This window comes from Anguilla anguilla, chromosome 3, assembly GCF_013347855.1.
Source record: "Anguilla anguilla isolate fAngAng1 chromosome 3, fAngAng1.pri, whole genome shotgun sequence".
NCBI lineage: Eukaryota > Metazoa > Chordata > Actinopteri > Anguilliformes > Anguillidae > Anguilla > Anguilla anguilla.
In genome coordinates this window covers 55,530,226-55,543,366 of record NC_049203.1, presented here as the reverse complement: position 1 = coordinate 55,543,366, position 13,141 = coordinate 55,530,226, and the positions used below count along the sequence as shown (strand labels likewise).

The 13,141-nt window shown below is 38.8% G+C and overlaps 1 protein-coding gene across 1 annotated transcript in view; it reads left to right on the top strand.

Moving 5' to 3' along the window:
• The window catches only part of LOC118224254 (teneurin-1-like), a 362,344-nt gene that overhangs the window by 117,107 nt on the left and 232,096 nt on the right, over positions 1–13,141 (top strand). The window contains exon 2 of the mRNA XM_035411577.1: positions 3,746–3,965. The gene's annotated coding sequence lies outside the window, so the exon portion shown is untranslated. The remainder of the gene's footprint in view (positions 1–3,745; positions 3,966–13,141) is intronic.

Genomic DNA, 13,141 nt, shown 5'->3' with positions numbered 1-13,141 from the left:
TGTCCTTATTAGAGTGAACAGACGCAACCTGTCCACTGTGTTCCAAATGAAACAGGAACACTATGCAGTCTATCAAACTTTGGGCAAGTGATTTCAGTACAAGCAAATACCATTTGCTGGAGTGGTTGGACTATTAAATGATACATCACCAGCAATACATCACCTGCCATGAGCAGACTCTCATTCAAGTAGACATTAGGGCGAATGTTGCCAGAAGGGCTACCTCTCCAACCTGCACCCTCCTAAAAGGTAAAGGTGTGAAACCACCTCATTAATGAGAAAGGTAAGAGGAGTATGGGCAGACTAATTCAAGCTGACTGGTCACTAATGCTCAAATAACAGCTGCTTACAACAGTGATGTGCAGAATGGCCTCCTTGAATGCCCAAATCATCAATTCTTGAAGCAGATAGGCAATAGCAGCAGAAGACCATGCAGGGTTACACTCCTGTCAGCTAAGAACAGGACAATGAGGACTGTGAAGGATGGAGGTAGCAGCATCATGTTGTGGGGTTGTTTTGCTGGAAAAGGGACTGGTGCACTTCAGTAAATAGATGGCATCATGAGGAAGAAGGATTAACTAGAAATACTGAAGCAACACCTCAAGACATCAGCTAGAAAGTTAAAACTTTGTCGCGACTGGGTCTTCCAGCAGGAAAATGATCCTAAGCATACCTCCAAAGTTGTAACAAAATGGCTTAAAGACAACAAAGTGAAAGTATTGGAGTGGCCATCACAAAGCCCTGACATGAATCCCATAGACAATTAGTGGACTGAACTGAGAAAAGCATGTCCGAGCAAGGAGGCCCACAAACCTGACTGAGTTACACCAGTTCTGTCAGGAGGAATGGGCAAAAATTCTGGCAAAGTATTGTGAGAAGCTTGTGGAAGGCTACCCCAAGCGTTTGATTCCAGTTAAGCAATTAAAAGGCAATGCCACCAAATACTAACAAAGTGTATGTAAACCCACTGAAAATCTGATATAGTACATAAAAGCTGAAATAAATCTGTCTCTTAGCTATTATTTTGAAATAACCTCTTCTGGAAATAAAGTAGATACCCTAATTGACTTAACACAGGAAATGTATGGTAATATGAAATGTGTGGAGTTGTGAAAAATTGAGTTGGAATGTCTTTAGCCTAGGTGTATGTAAACTTTTGGCCTCAACTGTAAAACAAGTGTCCTTATCATCCATTTCAGCTTCTGCAATCACATATTGATATAGGTTTTTTCTTTTGCAAAATACTGAGAATGCTGTCCTAGGGTTGCATGCACACCTCAGCTGTGACGTTGACGTCTTTTTCACCCAGTGTTCAATATTGCTATAGCAACATATCAGCTTCCAGCTGTGTAGAATCAGAGATGTCATTATGAAAATATCACAGATAGAATGCAGGGGCCAAAGGTTTAGAATGCTGATTAGCTGTTTTTGCTATAAACAGTACAGTAATGGCAAATGGTGCATATCTGGCATGACAGAGACATAACACCTACAGTGAATTAACGAAATATAGTACATGGGGTGTGCAGTTGGCCTAATTTAGGCAATTAATGGGCCCAGCCAAAATTACTCTGGACCATCCAAAATTGAAATCCTGGTACTGCTGCTGCACACTCAGTGTCACTGGTGTCACACAGTGTCACGTTTCGGTTTTGACAGCGCTTTCTATGTTTTATGATCTTTCTGGGATATATCTCACAAGACGATTTATCACAATTGTCTCCAGCATCACCCTGATGTAAAAGGCACAAACTGAGATGGTATTCCCCAGTTCACTTGCAAGGGTGGTCCCTCCGGTTGTTTGGGTACCTGAATGATAGGTCTGTCTAATGCAGGTTATAAACTACTCAGGACAGCCTGTAGGTTGCAGAATGAAAAGAGCAGAGCGCTCATAGAGAACAAGCATCATAATCTTCGTTCTGATGAATAGTTGTGTGATGCAGCAGCCAAAGGAAAGGTATTCTAATTTAAATAGCTATCATTTAGACATTATATTCTAAATGTTTAATAAAAATATACATTGTCATGTGGTGCAGCATATATATATATATATGCTGTTCTGTTTTCAATGTCCCTTCATTGTAATTTTGTCAACACCTACTCCCTACACATCTTTGTCCAAAAATATCATCTGCGCTTATATTGCAATCTCAAAAGCCAATACAGGAGATTGTAGAAGAGCACACACTCTTCTCTGAAGCATGTTGCTTCTTTTCACATTGCAGCCTACAAGCTAAAACCATGGGTGTTCAGTTGACCAGTGCTGGTCACTAGAGAGTGAAAAGACTTGGGATCCCAGCCAACTGGACCTTCTCTAACCCGGGGCGATTCCACCACCAATTATGAGTCGCTCAAGGTTACCCAACAGCTTCTTCAGACCCAGTTTCCATGACCTGCTCGGGGCAGTACATTTCAAAATGGTAAAACAGAAAAAAAAATTTGTTGCACATCATCTTGCTTGAATATTATCATAAAACATAATGGCAGGGTTTGTGAAGCAAACATTTGGTTTTGAGAATTTTTTTCACCAACATACCTGACCAACTGAGTTGACCGATTCCTCAGGCTGCTTTTGAGCCACTACGCTTCTTCTCACAACTGATGAAATTTCCATTCACGAGGTCACCTCAATCAGTTGAGTTGAAGTTTTTGGAATGAGCTAATACCAGTTTATTATCATTAGATAAATATATTGGCTGTATCTAGAACATTTATTGTGACTGAAAAACAGTGAGTATAGTCATTCAATTTTGGAAAAATCACTTATAGAAACCAGAATTTTATGTTATTAAATGCTATTTTTTCAGTGTATTTATTATACATATTATAATATTAATATTACTTTTGAGCACAGAGTATAGCTAATTTCCTGTATTTGTTTATACAGCCTACATTGTTAATTTTGTGCCAATAATTTTGGAGGGCACTGAAATGGGTCAGCGACAGTATGGCTAGCTGCTGGGCTCCCATAGTCAATTCACTATTAGACCATGGGGCACATACAAAAACTGGGACTGAAATCCCCTTTTTAAAATTGGTGGAAGAGTGCTCCATGATAGTACAGGCCTTTCCAAAACCTTTGATCCAAATCTAATTTTTTTCACCACCTGCACTGGTTCAAAAAATCAGTATTGAAACATCCAGCCGCAACTTTGTGTACCCTCTAAATAGACCCCTAGCAATGAGCACTTTTGGCACTAGGAACAGCACTGCCTTGCATCACACTACCGTACTCATTGTGTCTAATACTGATATCTAAGAGTTACATTGTGCTGTATTTGATTTCACTTAGGAGCTGGACTGGTCAGGTACAGAGTGCTTGGCACGATGGTGCTAGGTTCAATACAAACCATCTGTTGTCCCTTGCTCTGGCCAGACAGCTTCTGTGTGCATTGCAACAGTAACATCAGCCTAAATACACATGAATTACAGTAGTAGTCAGTTTTAAATTATTTTAAATGGCTCAGATTTATCACAATATTCCATACTCACCGTGAATTTCTGAATTACCAGTACAAGTACACATAAAAACACACACTTTTCTTTGTGTCCCTACATTCCCTGCCTTCATTAGGTGGGAACTAACACCCCTTAAAATGCAACAATAAAAGGCTGTTTGTGGCTCCAGTATATCAACTGAGCGCTGCAAGCAAGGTTTGGAATGGAGGACGCCGGGCAAAAACAAGTGTCACTTAATATTGACTTTATTGCAGTGTTTTATTGCTGTGCTCTGTTGTTTTTGCAGAGGGGGCTGAAGAAGGAGTCTCTTTTTCCTTATGGTCAACCTCGAGCAGTGCGATCATTTGTCGTGGGAAGAACCAACTCGCTGACTGTCAGAAGTGGAGTTTGTAAACGGAAGCGCAGGATGTGCCACCACTGGAGCTCCCAGTTCTACAGGCTCCCAGATGAATCTTAAATGCATGACACCATGCATTTAATTACAGTCTTTTGGATGCTTTAAACAGGTAGGCATAGCAGCGTGGAGCAGCCAGTCATAAATCCAGTTTCAATTGCGGGGGGTTTGTGTACGTGTGCTTTTGCGAGGAGGGCTGCTTGAAGATTTCTTTATATATCACAGCTTTTTTAATTACCTTGGAGAAACACGGCACCAAAACACATGCCCATTATTAATTTTCTGAAAACCTGAGTGCGCTTCACTGTGGTTATTCTGTTCACACACACTCAATGTGTTCTCTCAAATTCTCAAGCTTTCACAGTCACTCTCTCTTATATTATCTCTCACCCCTTATTCTCTCTAATTCTCACATTCTCTGTCCTGGCAAACTCTGTACCACCCTGAATCACTTACTTCACCTCTCTCACTCTCACTCTCACTCTCACTCTCACTCTCACTCTCACTCTCACTCTCACTCTCACTCTCACTCTCACTCTCACTCTCACTCTCACTCTCACTCTCACTCTCACTCTCACTCTCACTCTCACTCTCACTCTCACTCTCACTCTCACTCTCACTCTCACTCTCACTCTCTCTCTCTCTCTCTCTCTCTCTCTCTCTCTCTCACTCACTCACACAGACAGTTGCACATTGCTCTCTCTCTTCATTTTTCTATCTTAAACATATGTTGTACTCAATTACATAGACATACACGATATGCGTTGCTATCATAGTACCAGTATGACGTGATAGGCACATCATTTAGTACGCTGTACTATATTTATCCGTCTGTGACAAATATACGCAGGCTTCTGTTAGGAAATAATATTGTGAGCCTGAACGAGAAGCAAAGAGAAGCTGACAGCCCTAAATGAAGTGTCAGCCATATCTCAGAGAGGCCAGAAACTGTAGGACAGGAACCTAATTATATATTTCAATGGCTTGCAATTTCCTCTTTCAAGCAAAGCCTTATAAAACGCATTTATTTTATTCTGATTGGCTGACAGTCATGCCTTGTATTCATATATGCATGGAAAAATGCCTAATTTCTGTTCAAAATCAGTTTTTTTTTTTTTTTTTTTAATAAAAAAGAGTTTAAAAAATAGAATATACTACATTGCCAAAAAGTATCTGGACACCAGAACATCACACTGTTGTGTGCTTGTTGAACATCTCATTTCAAAACCATGGATATTAATATGGAGTTGGTTCCCCCTTTTGCTGCTATAACAGCCTCTACTCTTCTGGGAAGGCATTCCACTATATTTCAGAACATGGCTGTGTGGATTTGCTTCCATTCAGCCACAAGAGCATCAGTGAGGTCGGGCACTGATGTTGGGTGATAAGGTCTGGCTTGGAGTTGGTATTCCAGTTCATTCCAAAGGTGTTTGATGGGGCGGAGGTCAGGGCTCAATGCAGGCCAGTCAAGTTCTTCCACACCAAACTGGAAATAATTTCTTTGTGGACCTCACTTTGTGCATGGGGGCACTGTCTTGCTGAAATAGGAAAGGGCCTTCCCCAAACTTTTGCCACACAGTTCAAAGCACAAAATTCTCTAGAATATCGTTGTATGCTGTAGCATCAAGAATTCCATTCACTGGAACTAAGAGGTCTAACCCAACCCATGAAAAACAGCCCCACACCATTATTACTCCTCCATCAAACTTTACTTTTTACAGTTGGCACTCTGCATTCTGGGTAGGTAGCATTCTCCTGGCATTCACCAAACCCAGATTCGTCCATCAGACTGCCAGATAGTGAAGCGTGATTCATCACTCCAGAGAATGCGTTTCTACTGCTTCAGAGTCCAATGGCGGTGTGCTTTACAGCATTCCGGCTGACGTTTGGCATTGTGAATGGTAATCTTAGGCTTTTGTGTGGCTGCTTGGCCATGGAAACCATTTCATGAAGCTCCCGACAAACAGTTCTTGTGCTGATGGTGATGCAGCCTGGAACTTGGTAGCAAGTGCTGTAACCGAGGACAGATGATTTTTACGATTTTTTGCTACTCATTTTGACTTTGAAATGGCATGCAATTGTTACTTTTTCAATGCACAAGAAATGTTTTATTCATTTTCTGATTATCAAACATTTTTTGCAGAAAAAGGGGTTGTGAAGTGAGATGTGAAGTGGTTTCTGATGGAAGATTGCGCAGAATATAGTCAAGAAACTCTTCCAGGACAATGTCACTCTGCTTTCCTAATGCACTGAGTGTCCTAGATCTACCCCAACAGCCCCTTCCTCACCTTTTCTGGAATGAAAGCTGACAATAAAAAATAGCCCACTTGAGAGCGAGAGAAATTAATCAATTAAGTAAACTAAACAAAAAGTCAACATATTCTTCTGTATGCTGTGTGAATGCATGTAAGTTACCCTGTCATGTTGTAATTACTGATTGACAGGAAATCATTCATATTATACATATATACAGCTGGAGGTTTTGAGTTAAGCACCTTGCTAATGGGTGCAGCAGCAGCGTCTCAACCAGGAATCAAACATCCAACCTTTCAGCTACGAACTCCAACAGCTTGTCAGCTGCTGGATGCAGAGCACTATGGGCAGTTCATTAAAGTTTGGTTTTCACATGGTGTTTTTGGCTTTTTGGGACACCGGAGGCCTGGCAGTGTGAGATGACATGGTACATTCGCCTAGATTAAATTGATATTCCTCTGCTGAACTGAGACGTTTAGCCGTTGCCATGGTTACACATTTTGAAAGGAGGTACATTAGCAGAAGGGGGGAAAAAAAAAAGCGGGCCCTAATCGGGCTGAAAATATGTTACTTTTACTAAAGGAGGGCCCTGCTGCAACGAGGAGAAGCTCATTTATTCACTTTGGAGAGCTACTCTGCTATTATCCTGCTCTTTGGAGGATGTGTTCGGAGAAGAAATTATGGCTCCATATCGCAACCCTTGATTTGACATGCTATTATCATAACCCCCTTTCCCACCTCCCTACCACCACCCACTGACTGTATTCATTTTCAGCTGCATCACACTGACAAGCCCAAACTTTTTCATCTTCTAGAGCTAAAAACCCCAGGAAGGTGCACATTTAGTATTCAGGGTCTCATCTGGCTTTAATAGTTAAAAAATATATGTATATATATATATATGTAATGTTACTTATTCCAAACACCAGTCGGTGTTTACATCCCAGTTCTTACTAACGGAGTAGCTACCATGCGATGTTCTCACATGCTAAGGGGTGCACTCAGTGTACAGATCGTTAGAGCACGGCCTAAATACTGTTACCATCTATATGGAATCATTCATGTTGCAAAAAATGCTATTTTCAATATCTCTGACCACCTCACCTCTTTGCTTGACATTTCTCTTGCTGCGCTCGTGCGTCCTCAGCGGAGGTGTGGGTGGGGTTGGGGATGGAGTAGGAGACTTCTTTGACCACAAACAAAGTCTATAAGGGCCACAAAAAACCTGCGTAGTATGCCTTTAATTCAGTGGAAAGATTATTATTAATAATAATAATAATAATAATAATAATAATAATAATAATTAAATACTTAGCCATCTTACCATTTTGGCCAGAATGGACATAATGAAAACTTGAGTACCCATGACTCAAATCATTTAAAAACACCAGCTTCTGCCAGCTTGTGACACAACAAAGCACTCTTAGCACTCATGCTCATAGGATAATGTGGGGTTGTTGAATCATCCCCTTTTGTTCACTTTAGTAAATTATTGGACCAGCGTGAGTTGGGAAAAGACAGTGCTGAGCCCTGGATGAGGAAGATCAAAATTATTTATTTGTGGAACAATGCTGGAGGGAGGGAGAGAGTGCTATGCTTTTTTTTCTGTGCAAATTACTGTTACCTGACCCTCCTCTTACATTAGGTGATGGCAGTTATGTGTTTTGAGGGCCCTTCTCGGAAAATAGAGAAATAGGTCGGTTAAAGCTCCAGTGCTCATTTCCGCAAGTAAACCACGACTTGCTCTTTTGAAGCAAACATTTGTCCTACTGTAGGGGAAATTGGTAACAAAACTGAATGGTAATACTGTGCTGTGAAAAAGTACTTTCCCCCTTCCTGATTTTCTCTATTATTGCATATTTATCACACTGAATCGCTTCAGATCTTTAGACAAAATGTAATATTAGACAAAGGGAAACTGAGCAAGCTGGTGGTTGACATTTTTCCATTCATGTAATGAAAAAAATTATCAAACAACCATATCACCCATGTTAAAAAAAAAATTATAAAAACAAAAAAAAACTATTGTTCCCTTCGTTACTCAAACAACCAATCAAGCAAATTTAACTGATAAATAAATTCAGCTGATTGAACACCAGCCTTGTTAGGAGCTCGCCCTGTTGAATTACAGTTCTAAATCAATATGTGAAAACTTTCAAATCGTCTGTTTGGAAATCCCAAAAGGGAACGTTACCATAGCAACAGGTTATATATAGTGATTGATTCATAAAACCAATAACTAAGGTTAAATATGAGGATGAAAAGCATTTTGATCTAGCAAATATCTTTGTTGCAACACATCACACCAAGCATTTTTGTGGTCAATGGTTCAGTATTTATTACTGTAACTTTGGAAATATTTAGCATAGTGTACTTACATGGGTTTCAGTAAATAACACAGCTGTCTGCTCACAATACCTCTAGCTAAACGTACGTATCACACCAATAGCTGATGTGTACTTTGCTTTTCATTGTTAAATGTCTTTTATCTTTTCTTATGTTTTTGATAGCTGATAGTAATAGACATCTCATGCCATCTACCATTACCAGAAAAAAACTATATTTAGCTAATTGGCAGATGTGTACATAATTGTTTTGGTTTTGTTGTTTTGTACATTTAATTCTAGCCATTTTGTCTAATGTTCCTGAATTAATGTAACCAATACATGACTGATATAATATGTAAAATTACAGGTGTCCGTTAAAACTTCATAAATCCGATGTTCCATTGTAATCTTCTGTTGCAGTATTTTCAAAATGAATTGTCCCTATCCATGAAAAACGGACTGATACTTTATGGTTGGTTGGGGAAACCTAAACCCAATCCTGAAGTATCAATATAAATATTCCAAGGAGTTCAATGCTAGCTGTAGAACTTGTTATAAGCCCATGTCCTTGACTCTGTTAATTAGCATTTCAGTTCAAATCATTATTTTTGGATCATATTCAAGTCTAGAGACTGAGATGGCCATTGCAGAACATTCATTTTAAGACCTGTTAGACATTTATTTACTGATTTGAGATATGCATGGAATCATTGTCTTTCAGAAAGATTAATTTGTAGGCAAATTAGAGCTTCCTTGTTGGGAGTTACCTGGTTTTTGTCCAACATTTTGTGGTATTTACTGGAGTTCACAATTCCATTGACCCCAAGACCAGTAGGCTAAACAACCCCATAACATCAAAGATACGTTGGCATATTTGACCATCGATGTGACGTATGACAATCTTTTTAATGTATCCTTCAATGGCATCCTTCTTTATATATGCATAGGTATATAGATTAGCAATAAAAAATACAAGACTTTAAAGATCTGAATCAATTCTGTGAGCTCTGCTAGTCTGTGACTTGAGGCCAATTTGCTTTCATTTAGCAGATGTCTCATTTATTTGCTATTAAAGCTTGGTCTTGATGGATTCTGTGGGTGTTGTTCACTGTGCCAGTCTGACCAACTGGGACACTTATCAGGTGGTGCTTGTCAGCTCTAATCGTATTTTATTTCTTTCACCTCGCCATCTTCATGGTTGTCAAAGGTTCAAATTGACCCAAAAGGGTCCCTCCTACATGGTCCACATGCCATAACAGATTGTTCCAATCGTCATTTCCATCTCCCTTGTGTGCCAGCCGTTGCACAAACCCAAATCTGCACTACATACTAAGAGTTAGAGAAATAAGACTTCCGTGCCAGGTTTAGCAAATTGTTTTTTATCAAGAGCAGCAGTAGTCATCTTTAATTAACCGAATAAACAAGCAGTTTGCATTTATTTCCAATTCAAATATAAAAAACAACTTCCATTGAACTAAGGCCGGCAAAGTTGAATCGTCCCTAGAGCTGTAATGATAGGGCTTGAATAATGAAACTGTAAATCATAGAAGGTTATGCATTTCATATCTAACCATGGCAGATTATAGAAGAAGGCAATGTGACATCAGGAATCATGGAATTCCCCAAGCAATGGCAGAAAAAGAGGAAACCGTTCCATTGACTTTAATGGAGAAAACATAGATTAAATTAAAAAAAGAGTTCTTGAATGGAAGTACATTTTATGATATTATGAGTGTTTTTTTGGTGGGGGGAGGGGGGTAGGGATGGTTGAGGGAAATTGGCAAGGTGAAGTTTGACATTAAAACTAAAACTGTAAGCAGATTTGGATCAGTAAACCAGTAAAGTAATGGCTTCAACTTTAACATCCTGGTATTTAATATCACTTCCTTTAGTTCCTGTGTTCATTAAGTAAGTTAAGGGCTGTATGTTTAGTATGAAGGCTCGTGATCTCCATCATGCTGTCAGGTTAGTACAACATTACAAACCTAAAGGGAATGTTGGCAGGATAAAACAAGAAGTCACCTACCATAAATACTTGATTTATTTTAGATTTTATAAATGCATAAATCTGCACAGTCTGACCTTTTCAGATGCAACAAGGATGCTTTGCATTTATTACTGTCACAACTTTGCAGCAAAGTACAAAGAAGGACAGGTCTGCAATCAAGATATGCAATAATATGCATGGATTCAGTAAAGCTTTCAAATCCAGTTTTCCTGTGGCAAATTATATATTGTCACTTGCAATATATGTCATTTTAGCAATCTGGAATCTCATTTAACACTTTTATTGCAAGAATTCATTTTAATTCATTTTCATACATCTGAAATTACAAATTGCAATGTTTTAAAAATATGTTTCCCCTTTTGTGACCTGAGTGACAATCTGACAAATAAAACAAAGAAAATAATAGTAATAATAATAACTGACATCTCAGAATTCATTTATGCACACTTCCATACATACTCATTACACATAATAAGTGTCAACACTAGGGAATATATACATTGAAGACTAGTAGAATAGTATTAGGTTCAGATTGGCTACTTGTTCAACAAGAGAGAACAATCTGTGCGTATGAGATCCTCACACATACACCTGCACAACCACGCACCCACTTGTATATGCACATACCATGTGTGCACACATACTCATAAAATGGTGTAAATGGATTATGGTCTGCTTATGTGGACTGATTTTACATTTTGGAGATTCCCCTCTCCTTTTGTTTCAAATAATTCAATACCATGTTTCATCACTTTTCAAATACCATATCTTATATCGTATATCTTATATCTAATAATGTAAGTTATCCTTTCCATCTCCAGTACCTCTTTTACTGTAGACCTCCATTTTTGTATTATTGGAGGAGTTGGTCTTAGCCAGTGCTTAGTCATTTGCTTTATGGCTGCAGTTCCTAAGATACTATAATGATATTTATCAGATTCCTGGTTTATTCCTGGAGGTGCAATGCCAAGCATAATGCACTTAGGTTCAATATATTGAATTAAAATATATCCTTTATGGTATTTGTAATTTCATCTGAGAAATGTCTTAACAGAAATGTTTTAATATTGAGCAGAGCAGTAAGATATGCGAGTGGTTTGCATTTACTTCACCACATTTCCTCCAACAGCAAGACTTGGATGAGTACGTATTTAAAGTTATCTTTAGATGTAGTGAAGTATCTTGTAAGTACCTTCTAAGAAAATGCCTTCTAGTAGTTAGAGTTAGTTGTTTTGGATTCCAGAGCATGCTTCCCACCAATCATCCTCATTAAGCTGAACAGAAAGTGTAGATTCCCATTAACATGTAATAGTATCATCCTGTTATCGTTTTGCAATATTGTATACATTTTAAAAAGAGGGTTTTTCTTTTCACCATTGGCATTTCTAATCAAGAACATCATGTGTGCATGTACACCTGGACTTTAATGATATGAAGAAATTAAATAATTTTGTAAATTTGGTGATTCTAACCCCCGTTTTCTTTTGAATAAGTCCATTCTCTGAAAAGAATCCTTCGTTTTCGGGAATTCTGTAAGAATCCCCTCAGACACACCAAACAGTGGAAGCATCTGAGTGGCGAAGGAATGTGTGTAGCAGTACCCAGTGCAATTGGAATGGGATTCAATGAATGATATCTTGGTTATCTGACTCCGAAATAATGTTTTCCTCTGTACAGTTTTACATTGAAGGGAACTGCAAATGATGCACCAATAGTGTGACTTGATATGGATTGCTATCTATCTTGGTAGACACAGTCATGCCCCTGGCATGTGTAACCTGCAAAGATACAATTGTGTATCTTTCTATGACACTAGTGTTGGAGAGTGACTACAGGGTGCAGATATCCTGAGTTCTGTGTGTATGTTAGGACCTTAAAATGACTAGTTGTGAAGTGGTAAAAGTCAAAGAGAAATGCCAGGTTAAGTTGAATATAATTTATTGTACAGTATGTTCAATGCTGGCAATATACAATGGTGGAAAATGTGTACAATGGAATGGCTGTATGCTATTGGCGCGCAGGAGGTCGTATTGACGATTCTCCTTGTACCATTCCACTTTTCCCCTTCTGTAGACCAGGGTTAAAGGAAAACCCCTAGTGATCAAATAAAGACACATTTATAGACACATATCCACACACACACACACACACGAGAGAGAGAGAGCTTTCTAACTAGGGTACTGAACACTAAGTTTAATGTCCACTAAGAGTAAGCCTGTTTTCACTCCCTTCTTCATCCATGCTGCATTCAGCCTTCAAGTAAGGAAAGCAGCAATAATCGGCCTTGGTTCGTATTTTCTCTGCCTAAAGATCTGATGTCCCCTGAGGATATGAAAATCCCTGTGTACATGCAAAACGTCATGGAAGAAGCAATCTAGCATTTTAACTGATGACATTAGCAGGCTGGCTCTGCAGTGACAGTAGCGACTTAGCTAACTTTAATTATGTTGCAATCATTATTATCAAACACAATACCTAGCTCAAAATTTTACCAGTGTCATCACAATCAGCATCTATTGCTATGCTTGCTCAATAATACTTAGATAATACTTGAATGTTAACTTAGCAAGGGTTCCTGTAGGATTAACAGGACATCAGCCAGTACCAGTTAAAGTAAATAGCCTTGCTACCATTCACTAATTTGACCATGGATCTGGTATACATTAGTCTGTATTATAAGCTTATTGCTTCCAGCCACTT